This window comes from Amblyraja radiata, chromosome 19 (genome assembly GCF_010909765.2).
Source record: "Amblyraja radiata isolate CabotCenter1 chromosome 19, sAmbRad1.1.pri, whole genome shotgun sequence".
Classification (NCBI taxonomy): domain Eukaryota; kingdom Metazoa; phylum Chordata; class Chondrichthyes; order Rajiformes; family Rajidae; genus Amblyraja; species Amblyraja radiata.
In genome coordinates, this window is record NC_045974.1 from 31,879,607 (window position 1) to 31,892,201 (window position 12,595).

The 12,595-nt window shown below is 45.9% G+C and overlaps 1 long non-coding RNA gene across 1 annotated transcript; it reads right to left on the reverse strand.

The window, feature by feature from the left end:
* Positions 1-548: 548 nt before the first annotated feature.
* On the reverse strand, positions 549-12,270 carry LOC116984226. The gene is made up of 3 exons (XR_004414932.1): positions 12,258-12,270; positions 4,119-4,124; positions 549-660 (listed from the first exon to the last, which is right to left on the reverse strand). It is a non-coding gene; the product is annotated as an uncharacterized LOC116984226 (long non-coding RNA).
* Positions 12,271-12,595: the final 325 nt, after the last annotated feature.

Genomic DNA, 12,595 nt, shown 5'->3' on the forward strand with positions numbered 1-12,595 from the left:
CTTGATGGGCTGATGGGCCTGTTTCCATGCTGAATCTCTAAACTAAACAGCTAAATATTATTTTTGAACATTAATGGGGGTGGTCGGAAATCGATAACAGGGCTATTCTAATTGTATTGCTTTTCTCTGCAATGAAACTCAAATTGTTTTGCTAGCCTTATACACTGTGTATAATCATTGGTTCAATAAGAATGGTTAACTTTGCAGTGAAATATTCTCATTTTGTTCTTCGTGACCACACCTCATAAGCACAAAATGCTGGAGTAAATCAGCAGGTCGGGCAGCATCTGGGGGTGGAATGGACAGATGATGTGTTGGATGGGGACTCTTCTTCAGCCTGAAGGAATAGTGCAATGAGACCTGGGTGTCCTTGTACATCAGTCACTGAAAAATAAGAGTGCAGGTACAGCAGGCAGTGCAGAAAGCTAATTGGCCTTCATAGCGAGAGGATTTGAGTATGGAAGCAAGGAGATCTAATGCAGTTGTACAGGGCCCAGGTGAGACCACACCTGGAGTATTGTGTGCAGTTTTGGTCTCCTAATTTGGGGTGGAAGATTGCAACCTTCACGTGGTCCACCCTGTTTCGACTAATGCAATCAAACCCAACGTGCACAAACAAATAGATCAAATAAAAGAAGTTGACCTACAATTTAGGCTGTGCTGCAAGAAGTAGAAGAAGTCTTCTCATTTGAGGAAGGATATTCTTGCTATTGGGGGAGTGCAGCTTAGGTTCACCAGGTTAATTCCCTGGATGGCGGGATTGACATATGATGAAAGAATGGATCGACTGGGCTTATAGTCACTGGAACGGTGCTCCGGTGGCTGAGACGGCGTTCTGGCAGCGGCGGCCTGAGTCCGGGGTTTGGCCGCGGGCCAGTGGACGACGTCGTCAACAGCTGCGTCCGCTGGACTGGAGGGCGGCAGCTTCGACCACCCCGGGCCGCGGTGTTTGAACCGGCCCGTTCGCGGAGCTCGGTGAGCCGCGGGACTGATTTACCATCGCCCGGTGGAGTATCGCCTCAGCGCAGAGGGAGAAGAGGAGGGAAGAGACTGCAGCCCTAAGATTTTTGCCTCCATCACAGTGAGGAGGTGCTTGGTGGACTCACTGTGGTGGATGTTAATTTGTGTTTACTGTCTGTTCTGTTGTCTATTATTGTATTATTGTATGTATGACTGCAGGCACGAAATTTCGTTCAGACTGAAAGGTCTGAATGACAATAAAGGAAATTCAATTCAATTCAATTCAATTCAATTCAATTTAGAAGGATGAGAGGATGAGAAACATATAACATTCTTAAGGGATTGCACAGGCTAGATGCAGGAAAATTGTTCCCGATGTTGGGGGAATCCAGAACCAGGGGTCACAGTTTAAGAATAAAGGGTAGGTCATTTAGGTCTGAGATGAGGAAAGTTGTGAGTCTGTGGAATCTTCAGCCACAGAAGGCAGTGGAGGCCAATTCACTGGGTGCATTCAAGAGAGAGTTAGATAAAGCTTTTAGGGCTAATGGAATCAAGGGATGAAAGCAGGAACGGGGTTCTGATTTTGGATAATCAGTCATAATCATATTGAATGGTGGTGCTGGCTCAATGGGCTGAATGGCCTACTCCTGCAGCTATTTTCAATGTTTCTATGTTTCTATGAAATGTCCCAACCCAATATGTCACCTATCCATTCCCGCCACAGATGCTGCCTGACCCACTGAGTTAATCCAGCACCTTGTGTTTTACTCAAGATTCCAGCATGTTTACAGGGCTTTGTTTAAGACACATCTGGATTACTGCATGCAGTTCTGGTCATCACAGTGCAGGAAGAATATGAAGCCTTTTCAAAGGAAGCAGAGGAGGTTTACCAGAATGATGCCTGGATTAAGAGTATAGCTACAAGGAGGGGTTGGGCAGTAGAACGGAGACCCAACAGAAGTATATAATGTTATGAGATGCATAGATAGAAATGACACTCAGAACCTTTTTCTCAGGGGAAATATCAAATGCTAGAGATTATAGCTTTAAGAAAGTGGAGCAATGTTTAAAGAAGATGTGCAGAGCAAGTATTTTAGACAGAGGGTGGTAAGTTCTTGGAACGCGCTGCCAGGAGTGGTGGTGGAGGCAGATAGGTTAGTGGCATTTAAGAGACTATTGGATAGACATATAGATATACTGCGAATGGAGGGATATGGATTATATGCAGCCAGATAAGAGTTGGTTTTGGCATCATGTTCAGCACAGACATTGTGGGCCGACACGCCTGTTCCGATACCGTATAGTTCTTTGTTCTACAGTATGTTATATCTGCAGTTCCTTGCGTCTCCACGCCTATTATTAAACTGGGTTATTGAAGCCAGATTGCTGTGAATCAAATGTCACCACTAGCATCCATTACATGGTTGTGCATGAGGGTCAGCTACTTGTCAGATGCTGGCAAAAACACAGAGGTCAGACCCAAGTGCAGGCTGCGTTTGAGTTCCATTCAAACTTAATACACTTCTTCGGTTACCACGTGATAAATGGCCATTTTAAAAATCAACGTTTCCACTTTGGAAACGGCCAGTTCTCTGTTCTCCCATCGCCGGGCAAGAGTGGCTGAATCTGAACCCAACGGCTGTAACCCCAACACCAGACACTGCTGCGGCGGAGCCCGCTCCCCTCGCCTCCCCCCGCCGCCAGGGCCCAAGCCATCTTCCCCCCACACCACCCCCGCTGACCCCCGCTGGGCCCACGCCACCGCCGCTTGGCCCACACCACCCCTGCCACCCCCACTGGGCTCATGCCACCCCCGCTGGGCCCACACCACCCCTGCCACCCCCACTGGGCTCATGCCACCCCCGCTGGGCCCACACCACCCCTGCCACCCCCACTGGGCTCATGCCACCCCCGCTGGGCCCACGCCACCCCCGCTGGGCCCATGCCATCCCCGCTGACCTCCGCTGGGCCCACGCCACCCCCGCTGGGCCCACGCCACCTTCAGCCCCCCAGGTTTGAAAATCAGAAACGTAACCCTGAAATCCCCTCCCCAACAAACACAGCCAGACCCCAGTCTGCAAAGAATGGACCCTGCACCCTCTCCTTCCCATTCACCACTTCACACCTACTTAAGGCAAGACTCCAGTATGAAAAAAGTGGACCTTTTCCCACCCCACCAAACACTTCACACCTGACCTCAGTCTGCAAAGACTGGGCCCTTCTACACCCATCCCACTCCAATCACCACTTCACACCCAATTACTCATTTTTAACCAGTCCTTCCCTGCTTCAAAGTCTCCACTATTATCCTTGTACCCAAAAAGATAAGGTTTACTGGTCTTAATGACTACAGGCCTGTCGCACTGACCTCTGTAGTCATGGAGACTGTTGAAAGGCTTGTGCTGGACAAGCTGAAATATATCACAATCCCTCTGCTGGACCCTCTGCATTTTGCATATTGGGCCAATAGATCTGTGGATGATGCAGTCAACCTGGGCCTGTACTTCATCCTCCAGCACCTAGACCGCCAGGGATCCTATGCGTGGATTTTGTTTTATTGATTTTAACTCTGCATTCAACACCATTGTGCCAGAGCTACTACGCTCCAAACTTTCTGAGTTGACTGTGCCTGAACCCCTCTGTTGGTGGATCACCAGCTTTCTGACAGACAGGAAGCAGCATGTGAGGCAGGAAAGCATATCTCAGACCCGCAAACGCTCAGCATAGGAGCACCGCAAGATGCGTACTCTCCCCTCTCCTCTACTCTCGCCACACCAATGACTGCACCTCCACAGACACCTCTGTCAAGCTTCTCAAGTTTGCGGATGACACAACCCTGATTGGACTGATCCAGGATGGGATCTCTGTACTCTTTTCAGTTTGACATCTTTCCTATAACATGGTGCCCAGAACTGAACACAATATTCTAAATGCGGTCTCACCAAAGTCTTATACAACTGCAACATGACCTCCCAACTTCTATACTCAATACTCTGACTGATGAGGGCCAAAGTGCCAAAATACCTTTTGACCACCTGATATATCTGCGACACAACCTTCAAGGAACCATGCAACCATCAATCATTCCTCTGCCCACCTGGCTAATTGATCCAGATCCTGCTGCAATCTTTCACAACCATCTTCACTATCTGCAAAACCACTCACTTCTGAATCATCAGCAAACTTGCTAATCTTGCCCTGTTCTGTGACGTTTCACAGAGTGCTGGAGTAACTCAGCGGGCCAGGCTGAGTATAGAAGTTGGGAGGTCATGTTGTAGTTGCATAAGAAGTTGGTGGAGCCGCATTCAGAGTATTGTGTTCAGTTCTGGGCACCATGTTATAGGAAAGATGTCATCAAACTGGAAAGGGTATAGTGAAGATTTATGAGGATGTTGCCAGGACTAGAGAGCCAGAGCTATAGGGAAAGGTTGAGTAGGCTGGGACTATTTCATGGAGCACAGGAGGATGAGGGATGATCTAATAGGTATAAAATCATGATTTGAATAGATATGGTTGAGTCTTTTGCCCAGAGTAAGTGAATCGAGGAGCAGAGAACATAAGTTTAAGGTGAAGGGGAAAAGATTTAATAGGAATCTGTGGGGTATGTTTTTCGCACAAAGGGTGGTAGGTGTATGGAACAATCTGCCAGAGGAGGTAGTTGAGGCGGGCACTATCGCAACATTTATGAAACAGTTAGACAGGTACATGGATAGGACAGGTTCGGAGGGATATGGATCAAACGTGGGCAGGTGGGACTAGTGCAGATGGGGCATGCTGGGCCGAAGGGCCTGTTTCCACACTGTATCACTCTATGACTCTATCTTTCCCCCTCAAACCCATTCTCCTGCCTTCTCCCCATTACCTCTGACACCCGTATCAATCAAGAATCTATCAATCTCCTCCTGAAAAATGTCCATTGACTTGAGCTCCACAGCTGTCTGTGGCAATGAATTCCACAGTTCACCACCCTCTGACTTAAGAAATTCCTGCTCATCTCCTTCCTAAAGGAATGTCTTTTAATTCTGAGGCTGTGGCCACTGGTCCTAGACTCTCCCACTAGTGGAAACATCCTCCCCAAATCTACTCCATCCAGGTTTTTACCAGGTTGGGACAGACAGCAACAGCTTCACACCGTGTCCCAAAGCTTGTGTCCTGTCCTGCATCACCCAAGGAAGCAGAGATGTTATAGGAGAGGGCAAGTACCGTAACAAAGTAGCTCACGATAGTTTGGGTAACATTCAGGAATGTCTATGCATATCACATCATGAATATTACTGAAGAACGGTCTTGACCCAAAATATAATCTATACCATTTCTCCAGAGATGCTGCCTGACCCACTGAGTTACTCCAGCACTCTGTGACATGTCACCTATCCATGTTCTCCACAGATGCTGCCTGACTCGCTGAGTTACTCCAGCACTCTGTGAAACGTCGCCTATTCATATTCTCCACAGATGCTGCCTGACCCACTGAGTTACTCCAGCACTTTGTGACTATTTTCCCTTCACTCATCTGCCCAAGCCCACTCTCCCCCCTCCTTTCCTATGTTCCTTTCCACCCATAAACCTCCCTCTGCCTTTACATTTCACTCCTCTTTCAAATCTGCTCTACTTATCTACATGCATTTTTCTTCTTCACTTTTTAGTCATAGAATGATGCAGTGTTGAAACAGGCCCTTCAGCCCAACTTGCCCACACCGACTGACATGTCCCATCTACACTAGTCCCATTCACACGCGTCTGGCCCATATCGATCTAAATCTGTCCTATCTATGTACGTGTCCAAATGTCTCTTAAACAGTAGGATAGTCCCCGCCTTAACTACCTCCTCTGGCAGCTCGTTACATACACCCAGCACCATTTGTGTGAAAAAGCTACCTTTCAGGTTCCTGCTAATTTCTGAAATATTGGTCATAAATTTGGTGCAAAATTGCTCCAAAATAAGGCTCAGAATGCATCAGAGAGCATCTAAAAACCCTGGCATCGAGGGACTTCACGCTTCGCGCACGTGATGTGCGCAGCGCGCACATTATTTCACATTAAGTTTTTTGTAATCCTGTCATGCCACCCCCCTTTTTGAAAAGCTACGTACGGGCCTGGATGTGCAGCCAGCTCCCTCAGAGGATGTGCCTGAATGTCGCTGTGTGAGAGAACACAAGACCGGGGATCTTGACCAAAGGGTTTTTGAATTCATGAGTTTCATTCTTCTTTTAACTTGAAGAAAAAGCTGCTCAGGTGGTTCTTAGCTTTCTGGAAATGTGATAAAACAGGTTGTGTCACAACATAAACCAATTTAAATAAAGAATTAAATCTCTGCTAGTATTTTATTCAAATGGCACTATTGTTGACATAATTGCTCAGTAAATAAACCTGCAAAAACTGGAATTAATAACATACCTGAACATTTATTTACTCACTTTTCAGCAGAACAAAGCATTGCAATTGCTTTGCTGATTATTCCCCAGCCTTGGTAATAGAGTAGGATTATTTATATCCACATGAGTGAACAAAGAGGGCAATAGAGCGGTGGTACAGCAGCACAGTGGTAGAGTTGTTGCCTTATAGCGCCAGAGACACGGGTTTGATCCAGACTACGGGTGCTGTCTGTACCTAGTTTGCATGTCCTGCCTTTGACCGTGTGGGTTTTCTCTGGGTGCACTGGTTTCCTCCCACATTCCAAAGTAGTGCTGGTTTGTAGGTTAATTGGCTTCTGTAAAGTATCCCAAGAGTGCAGGATAGAACTAGAGTATGGGGTGATTGTTGGTCAATGCTTCCACACTGTATCTTTAAACTAAACTAATCTATAAAGGCCGCTTTGTTTTATAAACTCATCCAAAGACAGCATATCCAAGTTGTCCATCTAATTTTTTTATGATTCAGCCTCGACCTGAGAACTTGAACTGACATCCATCTAATATGCAAATGATAGACACAAAGTGCTAGAGTAACTCAGCGGTTCAGGTAAAAATGGAGAAAATGGATTGATGACGTTTCGGGTTTGGATCCTTCTTCAAATTTAATTTGGAAATGAATCTGCTAACGGTTGAAGCAAGAGACTCTGAATAAAATGACCACCCATTAGGACTTTGATGAAATAAGGCCTTAAAACTACCTGAAAGCCCCGGCCTACCAGGATAGATGGGAGTGGTTGGAGTGCAGGTTGCTTACAACTTATATGTATTTATTCATCGCTATTTTAAAGGTTTCTCTTCTGCTTGACATCTCCACATCGGCTACCTGCCATGACACGTGATACATCTAATTCACATATGCAAATCAGCATCTCATTCAGTGATTTTCCAAGGTTTTTCTAAAGAAAGGTGGCAGTCAGTAAACAACTATTGCTTCGTGAGTTGTGAAGAATAGGACCAATTCACTTGGACTCCTCAAAGGATGATTTTCAGCCTCATTGCTCCTGATTTCTAATCTCTATCCGCTCTCCACAATACTGCTTCTCTCACCCATCCTTTCCACTAATCTAAATTGACACAAAGTGCCGGAGTAACTCAGTGGGTCAAGCAATATCTCTGGAGGACATGGATAAGTGATGTTTTGGGTCGGGATCCTCCTTCAGTATTCCTGGCCTCTTCAGTTGCAGGACCCCTTACTCACCATCATTGCTATCCCTTCCTTCAATCCACAGAGTGTCTGCACAAAATTACTCTCACCCACTCCTCAAAAACATGGTCTTATGCTCCTCTACAACAACCTACCCATTTTGCATGGTGTAGACACGAGCAGAGTAGATAAGGGAGTGCAAGTAGATGTGGTATATTCGGCTTTTTTTAAAGGCCTTTGTTGAGGTGCCATGGAAGAGTATTAAATAGAATTAGAGTAGATGAGATTGGTGTGGATTGAAAATTGATTAAAGGACAGAAAACAGGAATGGAGAGGCCATTTTAAAGTTGGTGTTTTGTAACATGAGGTTCAGCCAGACTGTCGCTGGTATCCTGGCTGTTCACAATCTTCAACTTCACATTGAACATGGAGACCAAGTGTAATATATCTTTGCTGATGAGACAAAGTTGGGTACCAGGGTGGGTTCTGAAAGGGATACAAATAAGCTTCAAGTGGATATAAAAAGGCCAAGTGAAGAGCTAAGTATGCGGCAGGTGGAATATAATGTGAATAAATGTGAGGTTCTCATGGTAGGAGAAAATTCAAAAAAGAGTAAACATGAATCACCGAAAGTTAACATTGAGGCACAGCATGGCAGCATGATGGCGGCACAGTGGTGCAGCAGTAGAATTGCTGCCTTGCAGCCCTTGCAGCGCTGGAGACCCAGGTTCGATCCCAACTACGGGTTGTGCCTGTACGAAGTTTGTGCGTTCTCCCCGTGATCACGTGGGATTTTTTTCCGAAATCTTCGGTTTCCTTCCACACTCCAAAGACGTACAGATTTGTAGGTTAATTGGGTTGATATAAGTGTAAATTGTTCCTAGTGTGCATAAGATAGGATTCACGTGCTGGGATCGCTGGGCTGTACGGACTCCGTGGGCCGAAGGGCCTGCTTTCGCGATGTATCCCTAAACTAAACTAAATTTTAAAACAAATTTGAGTAGAAGATGTCTCACTGCACCATATTGTATTGTATTGTATTCAAATTTATTGTCATTGTCTCAGTTAGAGACAACGAAATGAATTTCCCTTACAGGCAGTATCATAAAAATAAAAATAAATAAATAATAATAAATAATAAAACATATTAAAAATAAAATAGAATTTAAAAAAAAGCACAAACACTGAAAGTCCACGACACAACATAACACAGTGGCACCAAGGTGAGGAAGGCACCATAGTCCAGCCAGCCTCCACTCCGTTCTTCCCAGATGTTCACTCGTGGTCGAGGCCTTCCTAGCACCCGCAGTCGCCGCCCCGGGTGGCCCGATGTTCAGGCCCTCACGCCGGGCTGGTGGAACGCCGACGCCAAACCCCGACGGTGAACATCCTCCTCCTCAGCGGCCCGGACCTCCTGATCAGCCGCCTCCCGCAGCTCCCGAGTCCGCAGCTCCCGAGTCCGCAGCTCCCGAGTCCGCAGTCCGAGCTGGGCAGAGTCGCAAGACCCCGCGCTGTCCATCAGCTCCGCCCGCGTTGGGAGCTCCGCAAACCGCAGCTCCATGATGTCGGTGCCGCAGGTCCAGCACTCCGGGCTCCAGACGGCGACCCCCGGTAAGGCATCGCCAGCCTCGCGATGTTACAGCGCTGTCCCGCCGCTGCTGGAGCTCTGGTCGCAGGAAAGTCCACGCCAATCCAGTAGGTAGGCCGCTGGTGGTGGGGGGGGGGGGGCGAGGACGCGACTCGAATAAAAGTTCCGTCTTCACCAGGAAGCGGCTGAAGGACGGTATCCCCCGCACCGTACCCTCTTCCCCCACATCAGAACACAAAAAAACCACAAAAAAACACACTTTTACATAACTAAATAAACAAAAAAACAAAAAGATACCGGGCTGTAGGTGGAGGCAGCTGGCACCAGCGCCACCGGAAGTACAACAGTGGCGGGAGTGGGATATAAGGTCTCAGTGGGACAGCAGTTTAGTTTAGTGTAAAGATATAGCACGGAAACAGGCCCTTCAGCCAACCGAGTTCGTGCCGACCAGTGATCCCTGCTCACTAACACTATCCTACACACACTAGGGACTTTTTTACCAAGCTAATTAACCTGCAAATCTTTGGAATGTGGGAGGAAACTGGAGATCCTAGAGAAAACCCACGCAGGTCACGGGGAGAATGTACAAACTCTGTACAGTCAGCACCCATAGTCAGGATCGAACCCGGGTCTCTGGTGCTGTAAGGCAGCAACTCTACTGCTGTGCCACTGTGCCGCTCTTAACCTCGTACTTGTAACATTGTGTACCTTTACATTGTGGCATCTCTCCCTGCTCCACATCAATGAGTTAAGGTCTAGGCATAACAAATAAAAACTTCTCTAGATGGATGTGGACCTTAAAAAGGAATTTATCCAAACTTAGTATTATATATTTTAAATCCCATAACGTACAACAATAAACTTGCCTGAAATTAAATCATCTGGGAAACCAGGGAGGCAACAGAGATTCAAAAGAACTGCAGGATGAATGGTGTTGAAAAGGAAATTAGTTTTTATCAGAACAATGGCTGTGTCACTTACAAAAGACAAGGCCATTTCCTGTGAATAAACGCTCAACGTCTAAAAGATCAACATGACATTTTGGAAAGAATAATGTTTCATGGACATTATTGAGAAGTTTCAGAATAATTCTGAAACAATAAGGCGGAGTTCAGGAAGCCTGAATTCGAGCAATAAACATTTAACGGGTTTGGAGACTTTGTGTGTGTGTGTAGGAAGGAACTGCAGATGGTGGTTTACACCGAAGATAGACACAAAATGCTGGAGTCAGCGGGGCAGACAGCATCTCTGGAGAGAAGTAATATGTGATGTTTCGGGTCGAGACCTTTCCTCAGACTGAGAGTCAGGGGAGAGGGAGTCACAGAGATATTGAAGGGTAAGGTGTGAAAACAAGACATCAAAGAGAACGAAGATCAAGGAAAAGGTGGCTGGGGATCATTGTTAGCTGGGGACTTTGCTTGGATGCAGTCTAGGCAGATCGGAAAAGAGCCACATTGTTGCTGACAGTAACAGCAGCTGAACGGGCAGGAGGGGAGTGGCGGGAGTGGGATATGGGGAGCGGATTTTATTGCTAGGCACTCTGTAGTCGAGGCCTACAGGTTTTGCTGTTCATAATTCATTTCAGGAGGTTTCCTGTCTGCAGACAGTTAGATTGATGTTGAGCCAGCAACATATCAGTGCAACAGACAATGATACTGCAAGTTTAAGGTGAAGGGGGAAAGATTTAATAGGAATCCGAGAGGTAACTTTTTCTCACAAAGGGTGGGGGGTGCATGGAATGAACTGCCAGGTAGTTTTGAGGGATACTATTGCAATGTTTAAGAAACAATTAAACAGGTACATGGATAGCATAGGTTTATAGGGATATTGGCCAAATGCGGGCAGGTGGGGCATGTTAGCCGGCATGGGAAAGTTGGGCCGAAGGGCCTGTTTCCACACTGTATAACTCTATGAGACGGGGAGTTGAATATCATGGGAGGGGCGGCAACATCTTGGGAGGGGAATATCTCAGGGTGGAGTCAAAATTACTGGGGAGTAATGAAGATTGGGGGTACAGGAAAGAACTTCAGATAATGGTTTGCAGAGAAGATAGACACAAAATGCTGGAGTAACTCAGTGGGACAGGCAGCATCAGTCGGAGGAAAGGTCTCGACCCAAAATCTTTTCCATAAATACTGTCAGACCTGCTGAGTTACTCCAGCACTTTGTGCGTTTCTGCATTAACCAGAGAGCAGTCCAGAGTCACTATCTGCCTCATTGGAGAACCTCAGGCTATCTTTGATCAGACTTTCCTGGATTTTATCTTGCACTAAAAATTATTCATGATTCTGTACACTGTGGATGGCTCGATTGTAATCACGTATTGTCATTCCACTGACTGGTTAACATGCAACAAACACTTTTCACTGCACCACGGCACACGTAACAATAAACTAAACTAAACTAAACTACCTGTATGGGCTGTAGTTCAGCTGGTAGCAATCTCACTCCATATCAGGAAATTGTGAATTCAAATCCCACTCTATCTTGAATTGGAAGGAACTACAGATGTTAGTTTACACCGAAGATCGACACAAAATGCTGGAGTAACTCAGCGGACCAGACAGCATCTCTGGATGGAAAGAATGGGTGACGTTTCACATCTCGACCCAAAACGTCACCCATTCCTTCTCTCCAGAGATGTTGCCTGTCCCGCTGAGTTACTCCAGCATTTTGTTTCTATCTTCCACTCGATCTTGTACTGGTATCCTGGTGAAGATTTGAGGAAGTGACACTTTGTCAAAGATGCTGTCTTCGTATGAAATGCTAACCAAAATCTCTGTCTGCTGACTCAAATAAGCTCAAGCTCAAAACTCTAGAAGCAGGGGAGTTATTTCAGGAGTTCTTGGCAACTTCACTGAAAGGCAAGTAATCTGGTCGTAGTGCCATTGCTTATTTGTGGAGTCAAAATAGCCCCTGTGTTTGCAATAACAAAAGTGAAAACAAGCCATGACTATTTTGATTGGGTGTGTATAATTTGGAAGAAAGTAATCCTGTATGGATTGGTAGCCCTATCATCTCTTAGCCAGAAGGTTGGAGTTCAAGTCTTACCTTCTTCTTCTTCTTCCTCTTGTGTATGGCGTGCACAGCCTAAAGTTGTAAGACAACTTGTTCTGTTTGATCTTCTGTTTGTGCACGCCTGGTTGATTACATTCGTAGAAAAAAGGTGGACCACGTGAAGGTTACAATCTCCCACTCCAAGTCTTACCAAAGAAAGAAGAACACAAAAAGCTAAACTGGCTTTTAAATGGGAGTACAATTGAATGATATTAGACAAAGAACAGCTCTTTTGGAACATTATGTCTTTTAAATTGTCAAATTTTACCATTGAAATGCTGTCAGTCCACTATAATCTAAACACGAGTAACCTTAATGAAATAGCTATGTGTCTGATGTTTCAAAAGCAGTTTTTGTTTCTCTGTAAAGTTCCTTTCCAGACCAATGAACACAGGTAATAGTCTCTGATAATCATCTTTTGTGTTGGAGTGT